Source organism: Mirounga angustirostris, unplaced genomic scaffold, assembly GCF_029215605.1.
Source record: "Mirounga angustirostris isolate CCGP_5_RB_7025 unplaced genomic scaffold, mMirAng1.0.hap1 SCAF_5, whole genome shotgun sequence".
Lineage (NCBI taxonomy): Eukaryota > Metazoa > Chordata > Mammalia > Carnivora > Phocidae > Mirounga > Mirounga angustirostris.
In genome coordinates, this window is record NW_026991713.1 from 27,149,444 (window position 1) to 27,167,711 (window position 18,268).

Genomic DNA, 18,268 nt, shown 5'->3' on the forward strand with positions numbered 1-18,268 from the left:
TGTCTGTGGGCCAAGACACGTGGGCTCAGACCCTGGCTATGCCACTAACTTGTGGGATCTTGGACACTTCAGTCAGCCTTTCTGTGCCTCAGCTCCTGTATCTGTAAAATGAGACTGACAGTACTTGTCAAACCAACCAACCAGATTGGGAAAAAAAAATGTTTGTCAAAACAAATACGAGCGCTGTAGCTGCGGGTAGGGAAATATTCCCCTTTCCAAATGTGGGCCCTCGTTCTGTTGCATTGTTTTTGATCATATGTTAATTTATAGGTTCTGGTTTGCACATTCATTATTGAGACCAGAAGTAGAAGTCCTTCCTCATATGTTATCTCCTTGCCTACCTACTCACCTTTACCATCTTCCCTTGATGGCCCCAGACTCTTGGTAAGAAATGTAAGGAAAGAGACAGACCATGGTCAGGATAATGATCTACTGTACTCTGAACTACAAGATACCAGTAAGGGGCTGCCATTTTCTATTGGTTTTGAATGACATTGTATCTTTTCACTCATTCACAGAAGCATTGCTGGTAATAGTTAAAATAGTTCTTTCTTTCTTTTTTTTTTAAAAGAGAAATTTTTTTAAAAGAAAATTTCCAGCAATAGGGTATTGCTCAAGTAAATGATGGTATTTTTGTACGATGGAAGGCCATTAATAAAAAGATGTTGCAGTTGAATATTTTTGGCATAGAAAGATACTCATGATAAATAAGTGAGAAGGTAACCCCAAATGAGTAATGTACAAAAAATCCCATCATTATATTTTAAAAAGTGTATTTGAATAAAAATATTTGGAATGAAATACAGTGGCTGTCTCTGGGGTGGTGGGATTACAGAAATAATTTTTCCTTCTTTATTCTTACCTGCATTTTCTAATTTTCTATGATGGACGTATGTTGCTACTAGCAAAAGAAAAACCTGATTTAAATTAAATAAAATCCCATTGATGCAAAATATAATTATGGGAATGAAGAAAAACATTTTGGAAAACATAAATGCCAACTTGGAATAATGAATTAAAGATGAAAATTTTTCAAAAATAGGAAGGATACATTTCATTCTTTTTTTTTTAAAGATTTTTATTCATTTATTTGACAGAGAGAGACACAGCGAGAGAGGGAACACAAGCAGGGGGAGAGGGAGAGGGAGAAGCAGACTCCCTGCTGAGCAGGGAGCCCGATGCGGGGCTTGATCCCAGGGCCCTGGGATCATGACCTGAGCCGAAGGCAGACGCTTAACGACTGAGCCACCCAGGCGCCCCAATTTCATTCTTTTTTAAAAGTATTGAATCACTTAATGACCATGTTTAAAATAAATGAAGTATCAATTGCAAACCTGTTTCTTCTTCCCAAATTCTACCTTAAATTGTTTTTAAAATGGACTCACATCATGGTAAATAAGCATAGTATTTAAAAATACCTAAATTAAGCAATTATTGATAGTGACACGATGTAATTTTTTCCTTTTCTGCAAAAACGGCACTTTATTTTATTTTTTTAAAGAGAGTTTACTTATTTATTTGAAAGAGAACGAGAGAGAGAGAGCACAAGCAGGGGGTAACGAGGGCAGAGAGAGAGGGAGAAGCAGACTCCCTGCTGAGCAGGGAGCCCGACGTGTGGGGTTTAATACCAAGACCCTGGGATCATGACCTGAGCAGAAGGCACACACTTAACTGGCTGAGCCACTCAGGCACCCCCAAAACATCACTTTAAAACATACCACTTTTTAAGACACAGAGGAGATGTCTTTATCTTTCTTATTAAAAACTGTCAGTTACCAAGTACCTTCTATCTGCCTATGTGTCAGATACTTGGGATGTTAAATTGATTGGTTAATTTATTTAATCATAACTGCCTTAAGAGATAGGTATTACTGTGTCCCTTTTATAGTTGCTTAAACTAAAACCGAAAAAGTGAAGTTTCTTACTCAACCATAAGTAGCAGAACCACATGCCTTAAAAAAAATACTTAACAAATTATTTATTGAATCCACTCTGCTAGCCATTGTGTGCTGTGTGCTAGGAATCTACCAATGAGCAAGACACTATGGTCTCATCCTTCAAAGAAGCTTATGTTCTAGTTGGATGACATGGACCAAATAATTATAAATGTAATGAATCTTACAAAAGGAGAAATACAGGATGTAGAGGAGGAGTTATTCCGGTCTGCAACATCTGTCCTATATATAAGACATTTACACCAAGATATGAAGCATGAGTAGGACTTAACTGGACAAAGAGTGGGCATGGAAGAGTATTCTTGGTAGAGGGAACAGTATGTGCTCAGTCACCGAGATGACATTTTGCTGCAACAATCTGGCATAACCACTCATCCCCAACTTTGGCTTGAAATAATAAGCATTTCTTTCTTTCACATGGGTTCCCTGGGCTTGGCTGGACTCCAGGATTCAGGTTTCCCTCACATGTTGCTCTCCCTCTTTTGACTGGTAGTTTCCTGGAACATGCTCTTTTCATAGTCATGGCAAGAGCACACACAAGCAAATTTAAGACCTCCTGTCACGTTCAGGAACATTTCACTGGCTAAAGCAAGCTGTATGGCCATGCCCAAAATAAATGGGATGGGGTAAATATTTTATCCCACAGTGGATAGTATTTCAGAGCCACATAACGCTGAATGTGCGTGAATAATTTAATACAGGAAGGATGTGAAAAATTGTGAACAACGATTGAATCAACTACACCTGGATTTTTCAGGAACCCATTGCCAGTATGGCAAAAGCATAATGAGGGAGCTGGAGAATGATACTGTTGGTTGTTCTTCTCTTGTCATTGGCTGTGTTTGGGAACTTTTTATTGTAGAGATTATATATATATATAGAGAGAGAGATTATATAAGCTTATTTAAGCTTATTCCAGAATAATGACTTACCCAACTTCTACCTGAACTTTATTTTCCAAGAGTCGACTAACACTGAAGTGTAAATGGTTATCCCACAGAGCAATTATAGCGTTGATTGAATTAAACGTTCCTCCTCCTTTGTGCCCCAAGTATTGGGTCTCTGTAGGACAGTAGCACACTCAGAAGCTATGCCTCAGAGGTGATGAAACCAGTGTTTGAGCCTCTGAGCAAATGGCATTAAATTTGGTTGCCACTCATGCTCCTGGAATGGAGGTCATCTATTTTATACACAGTGAATAAGACAAACCAGTCATAAAACGTGAGGAAACATCTAATTTAACCACTTTATCCCATGAAACACAATCTTCTATTTGGTCAGATCGTTTTGATAATGTTACAAGAATAGTTCGGTTTATTTTTACCCGTTGCTGTACAGATACATTCACTTGCTTTACGAGTGCTTAGGGGTCTAATGCCTGAATGAGCAGGTGTGGGGATATAAGTTGGCCAGATGTACACTCATACAGTTCGTGTGTTTGACAAGCGTAGGCATTCTTTAAACAGAGAACTGATTCAACACAGCCTGCCCCTGCATTATTAGCTGTAGTGGTATATTCTGCCACGGAAAACTCTATTAGTTTCAGTTGAGGTTATTTTATTTTCCCTCTTGCTGATGAGAAGAGACTAAACAGAAATCACTGCCTTGATGATGATCCTATTCTGGAGCCAACACTTTCCCTTCGTTTGTTAAATTCTATAATTTTATAATCTTGAGGGTTGAAAATAGAATCTATTATTCTTTCTGACAATACTTACTTCCCATAAAAACAGAATTTTTGTTAGCTAGCTCACAGTAAATTTCACTATAAAGTAGGTGCTGTTTCAGGGAGAACCAGTGGTTCTAATAAATATGATGGGTTTGGAGCAACTCCTTTCCCCTCCTTTTGCTCCCAGTTATGGACGCTTTCTGCTTTGGCTACATTTTGTATTTCACTACTCAGTTAGCAAAGCAGTGTTTAAGGAAGACAACTACAGTTTTCTGGTTTCCTCTTCTTAAATACTTTGATTCTGCTTCTTGGAACCCCTTTTCATCCTTATGTGTGTCTTCTTGCTCTTTCAGCCTGGCGTCCCTTCAGAAGGCAGCATAACGTGCACATTCCATACCAGCAGCATTGAGACATGACATTCTCTCACACATTCCCTAAGTAGAAATGCAAGGAATGGGAAGAAAAATACCCTGATTGTCAGGAACAAATGCAGTCCCTTGTTGCTTCCTGATGGTTAGTTTTATAAAGAGGCTGTGGGAATCATGTGCTTGTGTGTCTGCTGAGATGTCATTCCATGCATTTAAGAGGCATTGATCTCCACAGGAGAATTCACGGGGCTTGATTACAGAGAGCTAGCAGAGCAGACTCGGGCTTAATTTATGAGTCCTGTTCACAGGTCTGTCATTTTTATACAACTAAGAGACTGATTTACTTAGTTTTTCCTTCCGAAAATGGAAATAGCCTTCTTATTTTTATGACAGCTTTTCAGTGTTTAAATGAGTCCAACCAAGTGAAAGTTGTAGCTGCATTGCAATATTAGTAAAATCAGCTTGATGGATACTTCTCTCCCATTCCACTCTGTCCCACAGAACTGACGTATTTACCTAAACTGAGCAAATTAACTGACTGCTTTGCCATTGTAAGGACCCAAATTCTTCTCTTATACTGATGATGGGATAAAATGAGTATAAAGGGTACATATGATCTCCATTTTTATGAAATAATAAAGTATTAGAGTTGGTAGAGTTAGTAGACACGTTTCTAGTTAATGATGAACAACTCTTTCCTCAAATTTAGCAGCTTTGCCTTTTAGTCTGTATATTCCCAATCCTTTATTAGAAATTTCATTTCAGCTTAATAAATGATACAGATTATAAGACACTCTAAAAATCCCTTCTGGAATGAGGCCCAATGTAAACCTATAGTTAAATAATATACAAGATTGATTAAAATAACTGACTGGTTTGCCATTGTATAGACTCAAATTCTTTTTTTTTTTTTTTTAAGATTTTATTTATTTATTTATTTGTCAGAGAGAGAGAGCACAGCATGGGGAGCGACAGGCAGAGGGAGAAGCAGGATCCCCGCTGAGCAGGCCACCTGATGTGGGACTCAATCCCAGGACCCTGGGATCATGACCTGAGCAAAAGGCAGACACTTACTGGGTTGAGCCACCCGGGCGTCCCTAGACTCAAATTCTTAATAGAATTACAGCCCCAATTGATAGGGACATATGGCTCTTAAACCTTGAAGAAGTTTAGAACCTTTAATAATCAGCTGGTACAGCTTTCTTTAAAAATGATAGGATTATATCAGATCATTTTTTTCTGATTGGTAAAAGATTTAAATATAAAAATTCACTTTGTGTGGGGTGCCTGGATGGCTCAGTCAGTTAAACATCCAACTCTGTTTCTGCTCAGGTCATGATCTCAGGGTCGTGGGATTGAGCTCTGCGGGGCAGGGCAGGCTCCATGTTCAGCAGGAAGTCTTCTTGAAGATTTCTCTCCCTCTCCCTCTGCTCCTCCCCCACCCCAAATAAATAAATCTTTAAAAAAATTCACTTTGTATGTGACTGCGTTAAATAATTGTAGTTTTAGATATTTTGACTAGATGTAAGTTAATCTACTGTAGTAGAACACTTGAAGCTTCAGAGACCTGAATATGAATTCTGTTCCTTTCTAGTTATGTGATCCCCCAAAACCCAACAATACTGAGTCTTAGCTGTAAAATGGGCCAACACTTGTTCTTTTTACCACGTTGGGGTGTAACAGGCATGGACGATGTTGAAACCTGTAAAGAAGCACACATGTGATTTTAAAGGAAAATTTAGACATTTTCTGTTTTCACTGTTACTGTTTAACAACAATTAGCTGTTAATTGTTTTACACATTGGAATTTCCGGCCAAAACAGGAGGAAAAGGAAAAAGGAAAAGGAGATCTAGAGATTGGACAAACACATTTAATCAACAAATGAAAATAAAAGACGAGCAAGGACGGTGAATACCTGATCAGTTTTAAAAAATTACTGGTCTTTATCCACATTAGCAAGGCCATCTAGAAAATATAATAGAAAATAAAACACACCAAAAAAAGAAAAGAAAAGAAAACACAATTCTTAAAGTCTGTAGGAAATAACCCAACAAAGACTTGTCTGAGAAAATTAAAAATTCAGTTACACATTTTAAAAGAAGAGTAGAATAAATGGAAAGATATGCCATGTCTTTGATGCGTCAGTATGTCAGTTTCCCTTAAGAGTAACCTATAAATTCAATGTCAGAATTATGGCCAGGTGGTTTTTTTTTTTTTTTTTTTTTGAGGACTTCCACATACTTATTCTAAGCTTTTACAGAGGAATAAAAGTTCATGATGCCTAAGTCCATTTTGAAAAGGAAGAGCAAAAAGAAGGGACTCGCCCTCCTGGATAAAACCAGTGTGGGACTGGTGCAGAAGCAGCCAGATGAATCTATGGAAAAGAACAGGAAATTGGAAACAGACCCAGTTCCACATGGGAACCTGTTATAGAATAAACGTGGTACCATAAATCATCAGGGAAAAGACGGATCACCTAAAACACTGACTGGTAATGGGGAAATAGTTCATTATATGAAGAAAAAATAGATCGGTGCACTATCTCAAGCATATACAAAGGAGAAATCCAGTGTCAAAGTAAAATTATAAAGCTAATAGAAGGTCCTAGAGATGTTAGAGATGATCAAAATGCAAACCATAAGTAGGAAATTTAATAGATTTGATTACATTTTATTTTAATTTTGATTTGACTACATTTTAAGAATTAAGAATATCTGGGGGCACCTGCCTGGCTCAGTTGGTAGAGCATGTGACTCTTGTTCTTGGGGTGGTGAGTTTAAGCCCCAAATGGGGTGTAGAGATTACTTAAAAAATTAAAACTAAAAAAGTTTTTAAAAAATTAAAAATATCTGTTAAAGGATAGACACAATAAACAAAGTTAGCAAAAAGGTGACAGAATGAGAAAAGATTTATAATATCTAAAATTTACAAGAGATTAATATCTAGAACATACCAAAAAGCCTCAGTATTTCCCAATTTTTCAATGGGGATAATAATAATAGAAAGTAAAGGGCTCAGCACAGATCCTGGCATACAGTTAATGCTTACTGTTTGCTATTAATAGTTTATCAGTTCTTATCCTCTTGACAAAACACATTTTGTGTTAAGCCACGATATATGAACCCTGAATTTCCAGTTTCTGCATGGCTTTATATTGCTAGCTTATGGAATTACAGAGAAATGAATGTGCAAGTTTCTAGCCAGTCTCAATATCCGCAAATCCTGTTTGAAAGGTGTCTCCGGATAAGACAATGGTTAAACGAAAATCCGGGAAAATATTAGTGGTGGTTCCCATGACACGGAGGTGAGCAAAATGCTGTGTACACCACTGGTGCTGGGAGTCAGCAGCCAAGGACACCTGCCAGGTGATGTAGCAAGAAGAGTATGCTTCATGGCTTGAAGTGTGAATCTTGTGACTGTCATATTCTATCCTGGGGCTGGGGCACGAGCGTGCTGTGTCCAGAGGATTAAGAGACTAGGTGAAGTAGCTCCCCACTCCTCTGTCCAGGAGTCACATATGACTGGTAGTGGGAAAGCCAAATGGGCGAGCTCCTTCCTGCTGGGCTTTGTGGGGCCTTCCATACCCAGCAGGCAGATTGGCCACAAAGAGATGGCTTTGCTCATGGCCAACCTGCTCTCTGAAAGCAGAGCTTGGTCTTTTTCTGCTTTATGACTTCAGCTTCGGGGAAGGCTTTGGCTCCCCAAGTGTGGCCTGAAAACATGGATGATGATGCACAGGGCAGAAAGGAGTACGCTGTATTTGGTGGCAGTGACCTGAGCTGGATCCACTGCTTGAACTTGGGGGATGGGTAAAGCAAGTTGGCCAGGGCCATCCTGCTGTTAGGGAAGGCAAAGAAATTAATGACAGCTCTGTGCCAGGCATTGTCACACACATCTTTTCCTTCAATTCCCTGTAAACCTGTGAAATGAACTTTCAGAGAGGGAGAATTGCCCAAAGTTACCTGGCTTGTAGGTGACCCACTGAGATTTGAACCCTAGGTCTGCTTGACTCCAAGGCTCACTGGCGATTGTTTTGTTTTCTTTTTCACTGCCCCACACTCTGTATCTGTAGACTCAGAGTGGAGTTGGGTGGGGGTGGGATGGATCTATGACTTAAGAGGATTCCAAGTAAGTCCCATCTGTGTCTGATCTTGGCAGCCAGTTCGGTTAGGTGATGGAAAGTTAGTTACATTTCCCAGAGCTGCATCTGAACTTGTGCCCCTGTGGTCAGCTGATTTTAGGCATGGCTTTGATTTCTTAGCAGAAACTACGTTCCTGTGAAGTAATGACATCCTTGAAGTGTTGTGCTTTGCTTGTCATTCAGAGAAGCCCACAATTCCAAGAGATACATTACACCCTATGGATGGATTCCCTATCCAGGAAGGAACCAGGCAAGCCCTCCAAGACAGAAAGAGCTTGCTCTCAAGTGGAATTTCATTTTTCTGTGCTTCTGGGATCTGACAAGTGCTTTGAAGAACTGGCTTCATTGGCTGCTAATAGAGACTTCTTGTCCACACATCTGCAAGTGACTTGTTTTGTGTGTGCTTGAGAGATCACAGGTATTTTTGTACTAGTGCTACTGGAGGTCAGCAAGATTGCCATTGCTACCTGCTCTTGCTCCTGTCTCTAAGGCCCATGGCAATAACTAATAATGATAACAATTATGATAGTGATCATCACAAACCATTCATGTGTATTTGCTATGTGCCAGGCAATGTAATAAACTCATTTTATGTTCACAGCAACCCTCTTAACCCTCTGAAATATGAATTATTTAGGACTGGATTAACTGCAAGTAACAGAAATCCAACTTCAATGGCTTAACCAAATGAAGGATTTGTTTTTCTCATGGAATAGGAAGTCTAGCAGCAAGTACTTCAGGGTAAGTATAGGGACCCCATGATGCCATCAAGAACCCAGGCTCCTTCTCTGGGGGCTTTCTTCCTCATGTTTATAACATGATGATTCTCCTTTGTGCATCACAAGCAATTTTTAGGCAGAAAGAAGGAAGAAAGGCAAAGGCTAAGTGGCAAAAACTAAAAGGGTGAAACTTCAGCTGGTGCCTCTAGGGGCACCTCATTGTCCAGAACTGCTTTGCATGCTCACATCTGGTGGTGAGAGCATCTGGTAATCCAAGATTGCATAAATGAGCACCTCAGGAAGGAAGGAAAGAGGCATGGCTATTGGCTAGGTAACTAGCAGTGCCTAGCTCATGTAGTTCATATTTGTTGAAAATATAAACAAGGACAATTAAATTAGTTAAGTGTTTGCCAGAGGTCATATAGCTAGGGAGTGCCAGGGCCCAGAACTGAATCCAGGTATGTCTGACTCTGAAACCACATTTCTTTTTTTTTTTTTTTTTTAATTTTTATTTATTTATTCATGAGAGACAGAGAGAGAGAGAGAGAGGCAGAGGGAGAAGCGGGCTCCCAAGGAGCAGGGAGCCCGATGTGGGACTCGATCCCAGGACCCTGAGATCATGACCTGAGCCGAAGGCAGACGCTTAACCATCTGAGCCACCCAGGCGCCCTGAAACCACATTTCTAAAAGCTCTGCTATAATTTATTCCTGATATTGGGAGGTGTTTGGGCTGGAGAATAGGGGACTTGCCCTCTATGGAACAGAAAGGAGTGTTGATTGTCAGCTTCTTGAGAATAGTGCAAAAAGCAACATATGAAAAATACGGAAAGGTACAAAGTAAGGAAGCAATTTATAATAATTAGTAATTAATTGTTATGTGGGCTCCTCAGCAAACTCTATTACCAGAAACATTTGTGTAGAGGTTAGGTCATCCATAAGAAGAGATCCCTGAACTAATTGGCAGTTTGGGCCCATCATGAGTTCAAAATCCTGGGTTTAAACTCAGAAATACAAAGGATTATAAGAGAAGATTATGAGAAATTACATGCTAACAAGTTGGACAGCCTAGAAGAAATGGATAAATTCCTAGAAACATAACCTCCCAAAACTGAATCAGGAAATAGAAAGTTGGAACAGACTGATTACCAGCAATGAAATTGAATCAATAATCAAAAAATTCCCAACAAACAAAAGCCCAGGACCAGACGGTTTCACGGGTGAATTCTACCAAACATTTGAAGAAGAGTTAGTACTTATCCTTCTCAAACTATTCCAAAAAATTAAAGAGGAAGGAAAGCTTCCAAATTCATTTCATGAGGCCAGCATTATCCTGACACCAAAAATAGATAAAGACACTACAAAAAAAAAAAAAAAAAAAAAAAAAAAAGAACTACAGGCCAATATCCGAATATCTCTGATGAACATAGATGCAAAAATCCTCAACAAAGTATTAGCAAACTGAATCTCACAATTTAAAAAAATCGTTCACCACACTCAAGTGGAGTTTATTCGCAGGATGCAAATGTGGTTCAATATTCACAAATCAATCAATGTGATACATCATATTAATAAAAGAAAGGATAAAAACCATATGATCATTTCAGTAGATGCTAAAAAAGTATTTGACAAAGTACAACATCCATTCATGATAAAAGCCCTCAACAAAGTAGGTTTAGAGGGCACATACGTCAACATAATAAAGGCCATATATGAAAAACCCATAGTTAACATCATACTTAATGGTGAAAAACTGAAAGCTTTTCCCCTAAGATCAGGAACAAGACAAGGATGTCCTCTCATACCATTTTTATTCAAAATAGTACTGGAAGTCCTAGCCATAGCAATCAGACAAGAAAAAGAAATAAAAGGCATCCAAATTGATAAGGAAAAGTAAAACATTCACTATTTGCAGATGACACGATACTATGTATAGAGAACCCTGAAGACTCCACTAAAAAGCTACTAGAACTAATAAATGAATTCAGTAAAGTCACAGGTTACAACATCAATATACAGAAATCTGTTGCATTTCTATACAATAATAATGAAGTAGCAGAAGGAGAAATTAAGAAAATAATCCCATTTACAATTGCACCAAAATTAATAAAATATCTAGGAATGAACTTAACCAAGGAAGTGAAAGACCTATGCCATGAAAACTATAAAACATTGATGAAAGAAATTGAACATGACACAAACAAATGGAAAGATATTCCATGCTCATGGATTGGGAGAACAAATATTGTTAAAATGTCTATATTCCAAATCAAGATTTAATGCAATCCCTATCGAAATACCAACAACATTTTTCACAGAACTAGAACAAACAATCCTAAAATTTGTATGGAACCACAAAAGACCCCCAAATAGCCAGTGCAATCTTGAAAAAGAACAAAATTGGAGATATCATAATCCCAGATTTTAAGATATCCTAATTTGAAGGGATACATGCACCCTGATGCTTATAGCAGTATTATCTACAGTAGCCAAATTGTGGAAACAGCTCAAATATCCATTGACTGATGAGTGGATAAGGAAGATGTTGTATACATATACAATGGAATATTACTCAGCCATAAAAAAGAATGAAATCTTGCCATTTGCAATGACATAGATGGACCTCAAGAGTATTATGCTAAGCGATATAAGTCAGTCAGAAAAAGACAAATACCATATAATTTCATTCATTTGTGGAATTTAAGAAACAAAACAAATGAGCATAGGGAAAAGAAGAGAGAGAGGCAAACCAAGAAACAGACTCTTAACTACAAATAACAAACTAATGATTACCAGAGGGGATGGGGTGTGGGGGTGGGTGAAATAGGTGATGGGGATTAAGGAGTGCACTTCTGATGAGCACTGGATGTTGTATGTAAGTGCTGAATCATGAAATTGTACAACTGAAACTAATATTATACTGTTAACTAACTGGAATTTAACTAAAAACTTAAAAAGATATACTACATAGCTGTAGTAATCCAAACAGTATGGTACTGGCACAAAAATAGGCACACAGATCAATAGAACAGAATAGAGAGCCCAGAAAAAGCCAACAATTATATGGTCAGTTAATCTTTGACAAAACAGGAAAGAATATCCAATGGGTAAAAGTCTTTTCAACAAATGGTGTTGAGAAAACTGGACAGCTACATGCAAAAAAATGAAACTGGACCATTTTCTTACACCACACACAAAAATAAACTCAAAGTTGATTAAAGACCTAAATGTGAGATCTGAAACCATAACAGTCTTAGAAGGGAGTCCAGGCAATAATGTCTTGGACATCAGCCATAGCAGCATTTTTCTAGATATGTCTCCTGAGGCAAGGGAAACAAAAGCAAAAATAAACTACTGGGGGGCTCCTGGGTGGCTCAGTCGTTAAGCGTCTGCCTTTGGCTCAGGTCATGATCCCAGGGTCCTGGGATCAAGGCCCACATTGGGCTCCCTGCTCTGCGGGAAGCCTGCTTCTCCCTCTCCAACTCCTCCTGCTTGTGTTCCCTCTCTTGCTGTCTCTCTCTCTGTCAAATAAATAAATAAAATCTTAAAAAAAAATAAATAAACTACTGGGACTACATCAAAATAAAGACTTCTTCACAACAAAGGAAACCATCAACAAAACTAAAGGACAACCTATGGAATGGGAGAAGATATTTGTAAATGATATATCAGATAAAGGCTTAGTATCCAAAATATATAAAGAACAGATACAACCCAATGCCAAAAACCCCCAAATAATTGAGTTAAAAAATGGCAGAAGACATGAACAGACATTTCTCCAAAGAAGACACAGATGGCAACGGACTCATAAAAAGATGCTCAACATCACTAATCATCAGGGAAATGCAAATCAAAACCACAATGAGATATCACCTCACACCTGTCAGAATGGCTAAAATAAAAAACACAAAGTGTTGGTCAGGATATGGAGAAACAGGAACGCTTGCCCACTGTTTTTAGCATATGTGATGCTGAAGTGAGCACAACCCTTGTGCACTGTTGGTGGGAATACAAACCAGTGCAACCATTGTGGAAAATAGTATGGCGGTTCCTGAAAACATTGAAAATAGAAGTATCCTAAGATCTAGAAATTCCACTGCCAAAGAATACAAAAACACTAATTTGAAGGGATCTATGCACACCTGTGTTTATTGCAACATTATTTACAATAGCCAAAATATAGAAGCAACCCAAATGTCCATTGATAGATGAATGGATAAAGATGTGGTGTATATATACAGTGGAATATTACTCAGCTATAAAAAGGAATGATATCTTGCCATTTGCAACAACATGGATGGATCTAGAGGTTATAAACTGCTAAGTGAAGTAAGTCAGAGAAAGACAAATACCATACGATTTCACTCATATGTGTTTTAAGAAACAAACACACAAAGAAAGAGACAAACCAAAAAACAGACTGTTAACTACAGAGAACAAACTGATAGTTACAGGGGAGGTCGGTGGGGGGATGGGTGAAATAGGTGAAGGGGATTAAGAGGACACTTATCATGATGAGCACTGAGTCATGTATAGAATTGGTGAATCACTATGTTATATACCTGAAACTAATATAACACCATGGTAATTACACTGGAATTGAAGTTTTTAAAAATCCTGGGTCTAAAAAACAAAAGTGTCTGAGATAAACTAATCCTGATTAGAGGAAGTGTCTGAAGGCTTTTGGTTGGGGGTAGAAGTCTCCTGATTTGTCAGAGCTAGAATGACCACACAATTAATTTATGGTCCAAACCAGGGCACTTTTTAGAGCGAAAGGGGTATTTATTAGTATTTATGTTGGGAGAGACGGTGACTACAGGGTTATTGCAGAGGAACCTGTGGCTACCCTCGGCATAGGCTTCTGGTGAATAAAAGGACAAGGAGTCTTGGGACTTCATGGGCAGTGGCAGCTGGGGGATAGTCAAAAAGGACAGACATCCCCAAGCCAGTTCCCTCCACTTCCATAGGCTGGATCTCTGAAGAGTCTCTTCTTCACCTGTAATGGACTTTTGTAATAGGTTTGAAATTCAATGAGCAGGGACAATGAGTGACTAGTGAAAACATGCACCTGACATAGCCCCTTGTTCCCTGAGTCTCCTCTAGCAGGACTCCTTTTTAAGAGACACTGAGCATGGATAATGCTGTGTTTCTTACTGAGTCATGCACCTAGCCCATTCTAGATGGGGAAGGAAACTGGATTTCACATATCCTGAAACTCTTCCCAGCATTTAAAAACTGCTATTCTGGTTTGCTCAGTGACCTTAGGCAAGTCACAAGCTCTCCCTATGCTTTGGCTTTTCCTTTAGTGGAAATAAAATGGAAATAATCATTACACAAGAGAAAAAAAATGACTCAAGAACTTCCAGCGAAAGATGCCACATGGAACCAAGAGATACTATTTTTATGACAGTTATTAGCTGAGCTGCTTCTTGTCTCGTCCCTTCTCATTAGGCCACAGGGCACAGAATAAACACAGGTTTGGCCAGTGACTGGTATTTGATGATGTTGGCACCAGAGATGAAGGAAGGAATTTCTCTCTGGCTTGTGTTTCCCTATTAACCTCCTCATGCCTGGATCTCAATGTCTACTGGTATAGAAACTGGAGACCATCAGGAATCTTAGCTAGTGGTTTCATAGCAGAAGCAGCCTATTCAGGACAACTTCAAATAATGATGCTATTAAAATATTGTCTTTATTCCTTCCTTAATTCCTTTCATCAATAAACATTGTTTGAGTATCTCTGTCAGCCAGGTTCTGTTTCCCAAGCCTATAGCAAGATGCATGGCAAACATTAAACTCTCTGATGTTTGTTGAATCAAGGAATTTGTCAGAGATGTAAGGTTTAGAGAGCTGGTCTTCAGCTGCAATCTTGCATCTCTCTTATCTATCCTGATACTTAAGAAACATTCTAAATGGAAAACTGCTCTTGTTACCCATTTCTTAAAGACCAAGACCAAACTTCTTAATATGGCATAGAAGAAACTTCAGGGTTTGGTCCCTCTGTCTCATCTCTCACTGAGCCCCATTTATGCTGCGTTCTAGCAGTTGAGCTCAACTTTCCCACAGGCCCCTGATATATAATAAATATTTTAGGTTTTCTGGGTCTTGTGGTCTCTGTTGCAATGACTTGGTGCTGCTGTTGTAATGTGAACAACCCAAGACAAAATTTAAGTGACCAGGTATGGCTGTATTCAAATAAAGCTTTATTTACAAAAACAGGTGGTGCGCTAGATTTGATCTGTGGGCTGTAGTTTGTTAATCTCTGCTTTACACCTTTGCTCATGCTATGCTTGTTCACTTACCCACTCTGAAGACCTCTTCTTCCCCCCATTCTTCTGGCCATTATCCATTCAATTGCCATCTCAAGCCTGAGGCCTTTCTCTACTACCCTGGGTAGAACTGGTTACTCACACCACTATATTCTGTACATACCACTTGTTTATCTGTTTTTTCCTCCTGTAACCTGATTTATTGAAACTTTATTCCTTCATTCCTGCATTTATTCATTCATTCATTCCATAATATTTAATGACTGTCCACTATGGGGCAGAGTTGACTTTTTAGTCTTTGTACAGCACCGAGCAGAAAGCCTGACACATAAAACATGCCTAATACATGCTTGTTGAATAAAAAGAGATAGAACGCAATAAAGAGGTCCATTGCCAAAGGTGTGTCTTTGGTGTAGGGTAAAGTGGGGCAATTGCCTTTACTGATTTTGAAACCAGTCCATTGTGTAGAAGCATTTGGTCAGCTGTTGTATTTGGGGCTTTCCTTCAAGGTTTCTGTAGCCTGGGCTGGAATAGCGTGGTGGCCCCCCTTGTCCTTATTGCTTTTCCCAAGTCCCTGGGGTCCTGCTTTCTGGTGACACCGCATGGTGGGATGAAGAGTAGCAGCACCAGATTCCGAACTCCCATGTGGACAGGTGACCAGCTAGGGTGGATTTGAAGTTTTACTAACAAAGTGTCAACATTGCTCAGTGGGTCTCTTACTTTTACTTTTATTTTCATACAGAAGATCAGTTTTTGTCATTGCTTTCTGAGAGAGCAGGGCTATCTGGACTAAGGCGCTTAAAAGGCCCACAGCATGAGGATATTGAAATTGCTTCCTTGCAGAGTTTAAATCTACTCTTTTTTTTTTTTTTTTCTTTCCATCCTCAATCTCTGGCTCCTTGAGACTGAGCCTGAGCTTAAATGTAAAAATGAAGCTGCTTGGTTACTCATATTACAGAAATCACTTCATGGATCCACGGAGCCCAAAAAGATTTGAAGTAAGGCTTTTAAACCATTTTTCTTAAATTTACAACCCATTCTAAATGTAAGCAGAACATGTACGGAACGGGTTGTTACCAATAGAAACAAAATGACTTCATTCGGTTTTGACCTAGTCAGATGTAGATTTTCAGTAGTTGCCGGGAAGGTTCTGTGTTCGTGGTCAGGGACAGAGAAAAGACAATGGTCACAGCTTGTTACAAAACAAACACAAAACCTCCACACGGTTTCTCATGTTACAAGAGCAAATAGGAAAGGAGCCCCAGCTGGGGATTGTAGCACAGAGTGTAAGTTGGGTAAACACTAAAGAAACTGGAGAATGTTCTGGGTCTTCTTTTATATAAGAAGCCAGCGACGGAAGTGTCAGCTGAACAGAATACGGGACTGTTGTTCACCGGCTCACCCCACAGGTGATAGAGAATTAAAGAAATCAAAGTTCCATGGTGACAGAGTTCTTTTCATGGATGCATCTATAATCGGCCTGACCTGACATCTTAAGACTGATTACTTTTGTGAGGAAACCATGGTGAAAAGACATGATGTGCCTGTGTTTCAGAGAAGGAAAGGAAGAAGCAAGGTCATAAACAGATGGTTCGTTAACAAAAGAAAAATAAGGCATTTAGTGTTGCTAAATGACCAGGGCCATAAAGGATTGTAAACACAGCAAAAGCTAAGTGGAGAATGTGTGGTATTAGTGAGCTAACCCCATTGCAACACTCATGCAATTTGGTGGTAAGGAACTTCCGGTAAGTTCCTCATTTAGTAAGTTGTTGTCACAGTATATTTTGAATAGATTCACAATAATGTTTGTGTTTGTGTATGCATGAGTGCGGGCGTGTGCGTGCTTAGGTGGGTAAGACATTGGTAAATGAGTTTCATAAACAAATGTATTGCTTGACTGAAACATTAAAGTTTAAAATAAAATACTGGCTTGACTCTTGTTTCTGGCATGAACAAATATCTTACTTTTGGCAATTCCCATCAAAAGTTAAGTGTCACTATTTGACAATGTCTAACAGAATTGAAATTTACATATCCTTGGACTCTGCAATTCTACCGTAAGGCATTGATTCATAGTTCTGTCCATACATCTGTGCAAAAATATGTTTGTGGGAACAAAAAAATTGGAAACAACTTATTTGTCTATAGGTAGGGGTCTGTGTAAATTTTGGGACATCCATACAATGAAATATAGTTCAGCTGTTGAAATCAAAGAGGTAAATCCAACTGTATGGATTTATAATAAACTCTGCAATATCTTGTTTAGTTTCACTAAGAAACAGAGAAGGATATGCAAGAAAAGGGGATGTGCATATAGGCATATAGACTTGTGTGTACATAGAATATTTCTGGAAGGATAGCCAAGAAATGTAATAGTGGATGCCTCTATGGAAAAGACTGGGCTTCAGAGGTGGGTGAAAATTTACTTTCTACCTCCAAACTGTTTTGCACTGTGGAATTTTTTTTTTTTAAGATTTTTTTATTTATTTTATTTGAGAGAGAGAATGAGAGAGAGAGAGCAGGAGAGGGGGGAGGGTCAGAGGAAGAAACAGACTCCCTGCCGAGCAGGGAGCCCGATGCGGGACTCGATCCCGGGACTCCAGGATCATGACCTGAGCCAAAGGCAGTCGCTTAACCAACTGAGCCACCCAGGCGCCCTGCACTGTGAAATTTTTATTGGCCATGTACACAAATCATTTTTCAAAAAATAATTTGAATGGAAATGCCTTGGGGTTTTTTTGTTTTGTTTTTTACTAATTAATTAAGGTTTTGCTGCTGGTGGGATCAGTGCCCAATGAAATAGATTAAAATCTGTGGTCTGATTCACAGACTAAAAATGGCTTAAAATACCTACAGAAGAAGACATCTTTCAGTTAAGTGTGTATTTGGGAAGAGTGTTTCAGTAAGTAATGAATAATAAGGAACACTGGGCTGCTATGTTTATGCTGACAGTTGGAATCTTAGAGAGAGCTGTGTAGGAAGCCCAGAGCCTCTCTCCAGGAAGTCAGGCAAAGGCCTCATGCTGAAGAGTCACCCTCACTTACAGCCTGCAAAACATTAATTAAAGCCTCCTAACTTCTCCTATATGCCAATTCCATACCTCTCAAAGAGTCATCATTGTTGTTTCTTTGCCTGTGGATGAATGAAGA

The 18,268-nt window shown here is 39.0% G+C and overlaps 1 long non-coding RNA gene across 2 annotated transcripts in view; it reads left to right on the top strand.

The window, feature by feature from the left end:
• The window catches only part of LOC123841063 (uncharacterized), a 284,524-nt gene that overhangs the window by 207,122 nt on the left and 59,134 nt on the right, over window positions 1-18,268 (top strand). Inside the window, exon 6 of one of the 2 annotated variants that reach the window (XR_010411399.1) lies at window positions 8,255-8,653. The exons of the other annotated variant lie outside the window; for it this stretch is intronic. This is a non-coding gene — a long non-coding RNA (uncharacterized LOC123841063). Of the gene's footprint in view, window positions 1-8,254; window positions 8,654-18,268 lie in introns of those variants that run through there. 2 annotated transcript variants of the gene reach the window in all.